Source organism: Saccopteryx leptura, chromosome 3, assembly GCF_036850995.1.
Source record: "Saccopteryx leptura isolate mSacLep1 chromosome 3, mSacLep1_pri_phased_curated, whole genome shotgun sequence".
Lineage (NCBI taxonomy): Eukaryota > Metazoa > Chordata > Mammalia > Chiroptera > Emballonuridae > Saccopteryx > Saccopteryx leptura.
In genome coordinates, this window is record NC_089505.1 from 6568327 (window position 1) to 6572165 (window position 3839).

Below are 3839 nucleotides of genomic sequence, written 5' to 3' on the forward strand. Positions count from 1 at the left end.
TGGCGGGCTTGCACTGCTGAGTGAAACACCGCGGTCGCTCGTGTCATGTTCTGGCTTTTCAGTGATTTGGCTCGTTAGCTAGTGGGGTTTCCCAGAGCAGGGAGGGAGCTTTCCCGGGGCCGGGGTGTCCCGGCTGTGCGTTTCCCCGGCGCGCCACGCGGTGGCGCCCCTAAGTAAGGCACGAGGCGCCGGTGGCTCAGGGGCCCTGCGAGAGGAAAGGCAGAAAGAGGACCAAAGCCCCTGCAGGGAGTGGCCCGAGCGGCCAGCGGGGCAGGAGGACCGACCAAAGCCCCTGCAGGGAGTGGCCCAAGCGGCCAGCGGGGCAGGAGGACCGTGCAGGAGGATCGTGCGCTCCCCCTGCTGCAGACGGACGTAGAGGCTCTGCTGGGGGCCCAGGGACCGCCGAGGAGTCACGCACTGATGACCGGCAAGAGCCCTGGGCAGGCCTTTCCTGGCCCAGAGTGGCGCCCTTTGGGGACCGTCCCTGAGATGCACGCGGGGTCTGTCCTGTGCGGGGCTCCTGTCGCTCGGGGATGGGCTGCAGGAGGAGAAACTCTTTGAAGGGACGTGAGTGACTCCTGCAGCAGAGTGTGTCCAGGTGCTCGTTGGCCATGGCAACTGTCTTCTGACCTCTTGACCTTGTCACCAGGTGCCTGGTGTCACCTCGGCCTGCCTGTGGTGCTGAGGCCCGAGGAGGACGTGCTCTCTGGGCTGCAGGGAGTGGCTGTGGTTTGGTCTAGTGTCCCTTTGAGTAACTTTAGTAAAACTAAATCACTGCATGCTCCCCAGAGCTTGAGGGTGGCCTGAAGCCCCGTCTCCCAGGCAGGGCCGCTGGACTCCCCGGGACCTGGACGGTGTCGGATCGGTAGGAATTAATTTGGGACTACTGACTGCAGGCCTAAGATCAGAGCCTATCTTTATCCAAATTGGACCCTGAACAAACGCAGGAAGTCCCTTGCGAAGCAATTCAGCGGGGACATATCACCGGAAACACTACGCGCCACGACTACGCCTAAGCTCGCTCGTTTTCAACACACCTTACAATCGCTCTGTTCGCATCAGCGCGCCCCCTGAGCCAGATGGCATCAGCCCCGTTGGAGAGAGAGGAGATGCAGGCACAGGCCCTCCGCGCCCTCCGAGGGGAAAGGAGAAGCCAGGTGTCACCTTGTCCTTCAGTGAGTCCTCTCCTTGGGAGGAACCCCATGCTGGGCAAGCCTCCCGAAGGGACAGGTGGCTGGGGCTGCCCTTCCAGGACCGCGCGGCTTTTCCTCCAAGCCCCGCCCCCACATGGTACGGGGAGGCCCTTCCAGCCAACCTGCACCACCAGCCCTGGGTCTAGGAGACAGAATGGAAAGGGAGCCTGTTAGCTGCCACTGGGGCTGGCACTTCCTTTTAACCCACTGAGGTCCGCCACTCCGCTCGTTAGAGGTCTCCGAACGCAGCTCCAACCACCCCCACCCCCCCCACTCGGCTGCAGCCTCCGCTCCAGCCCGGAACCATCTTCCTCACACTGCTGCCCTCCGAGGCATGTGACTCCCATGTCCCATCTCAGACACACTATTGCTGTGACAAGTGCAGCGGTAAGACCGCGGGACCCCGCCGCGTGAGCGTGCGCGTGCGCGTGAGCGTGCCCGTGAGCGTGCGCGTGCACGCCGGTACGGTCACCCTGCAGAGCCCGTGGCGCCCCCACCCCGGCCTCAGGCCTGTGTTCCCAGGTCCATGCGTGTTCCTCCCGGTCAGCATTAGTATGATACTCCCATTTCCTCTGGCTTGGATGAAAGTTACATAACAAGTGGGCCCGACCGGGGGGAAATAGGTGCCTCACCGCGGCGGACTCTCGGCTGGGGAGGCCGCAGGGTCCCAGAAGTTCACAGCAGGTTCCTGGGTGGACAGATGCTGCAGAGAGAGAGGCTGGCAGCCCCGGGCAGCCGCTGTCATCAGAGGGCAGTGGCTGCCCGGGGGCCGCACAGCCTCCTCCTGCTTCCCGGCTCCTCCATCGTGGTGTGGGCCGGGGGTCAGGCGCCCTCACATTAGAGGGGGGTCTGTGACGTGAGAAGAGAGGAGCACAGAACCCTCGGGAAGAGCCGCGTTTGGCAGACGGGTCACTAAAATAAATAAATAAACAATAAATAAATAAATAAATAAATAAATAAATAAATAAATAAATAAATAAATACAACAAAACGACGGAGATTGCGAGAGGGAGGCCCAGGGGGTGGAAGGAAGACACGGCCCCAAACGTGACGTGGGAAAGCCCGGGAGGCCGTCGTGGGCTCGGGCAACAGGCAGGTCAGGCTGACGCGGGGGGACAGGGACCACATCCTGCCCCCCATACCCGGCGCCCGGGGGATGGGCCACGGAGGCCAGAGGGGGTGCAGGAGTTCCCGCAGGGAGAGCCGCAAGTGCACCTGGGAGGACAGGGGCCCGGAGCCGAGCAGGACGCAGTGCCTGAGGGCCCGGGGGCGCTCACCCACACGGCTCGGCCGGGGGCACGCCGAGTAGCTGCAGACCACACTCACACTGGCAGAGTTGATTTTCAAAGAGTAAAAGAGTCAGAGGAGGGCACGTGCGGGAGCAGCGGGCAGAGCGGGGCCAGGTGAGGGCTCGGTTACCGAGGAACACAGCTCGGCCGGAGGGGGGAGCTTCTCCTCTCTGCGCACAGAGCTCGGGTCCATTCATCTCAGCACAAGGCAGTGTCAGCTGGCTTTGTCTTCTGTCCCTGTTCTCTGAGGAAGATTCACAGTCAATTACCTGGGAGTGACCCCCTCACACTCGGGGCTGGAACGCAGTGCTGGGTCCCCGGGCGGCCCGTTTGCTGTGTGGTGTTTATCCACCAGGAGCAAACAGGAAGGTGTGAGCCCTGCGGACACCTGGATGGGCCCAGAGGTGCGGCGTCCAGCAGGCAGGGACAAATGGTGGCAGGGCTGCCTCCTTTCAACTTTGGTCGTGTCCAGATGGCCACGTCGCCGTGTCTCTGCTCACACTCCCGGGGGTCCGGCCGGCACCCTCCCCCTGCTTCCCGCCCCTCCCCCAGGCCTCCCTCCTGCTCTGCTTGGTTTGATCCCAACCCGCGGCCACCCTGCCTTCCACCTCGGCCTCATGAGCCAAATGCCAGCACCGGCCTCCAGGAGCCTCCCTCCCTGCAGGGACAGCAAGTGCTACCCTCTAGCTCCCCTGACAGGCTGCGTCTGCCAGCGTCCACCCTTCTCTCCTGAGAGGGGCTGCCCTTCGGATGGTCCTCGTGTGTTTCTATCTAATGTTATGGGTCTTGTCACCACAAAGGCGCCCCGGCCTCTGCCCACCACCACGTGTTTCAGGGGGATGTTCTGTGATGCCCAGATTCCAGGAGGCAGCGCGGTCCTCCCCCGCCCCTCCTCCGCCCCCCAGGCCACGGCCATTAGAGCTCTCCACTCACCCCACCTGGCCTTTTCCAGAACTCACCGGACGGGAGGCCTGGTTTTCTCAGGGATGCAGCAGCTCACCGTGGCCTAGCTCTGAGTGCTGACCGAGCGTCCACTCAGACGTGAGCCGCCCTCTCCGGGCGGGGCTCTCACCCACAGGTGCTGCTCCGTCCTTCACGCACAGACTCCCCCACGGTGCGCTCAGCTGGGGCCCCACGGTGTCTCAGGGACCAGGCACCACGGGAGCAGGAGGGAAGGACAGCGAGTCCGTGCTGCACCCTGTGTGTGTGTGTGTGTGTGTCGGGGCGGTGAGACCACAGGCCTGCAGAGCGTCCAGGTGACAGGAGGCAGAGCCAGGGCAGGGACGGGGCGGTGGCAGCACGCGGACGCGCCCAGGGAGCTGGCGGGCAGCCAGGGCCAGGCGGGCTTCCAAAGCTA

General features: G+C 63.7%; 1 long non-coding RNA gene across 2 annotated transcripts; it reads right to left on the reverse strand.

The window, feature by feature from the left end:
- Positions 1-1869: 1869 nt before the first annotated feature.
- On the reverse strand, positions 1870-3614 carry LOC136397090 (uncharacterized). 2 transcript variants are annotated; one of them, XR_010749839.1, is made up of 3 exons: positions 3442-3614; positions 2613-2726; positions 1870-2105 (listed from the first exon to the last, which is right to left on the reverse strand). It is a non-coding gene; the product is annotated as an uncharacterized lncRNA (long non-coding RNA). The 2 variants fall into 2 exon arrangements; XR_010749838.1 differs by having other exon boundaries at positions 3416-3614.
- Positions 3615-3839: the final 225 nt, after the last annotated feature.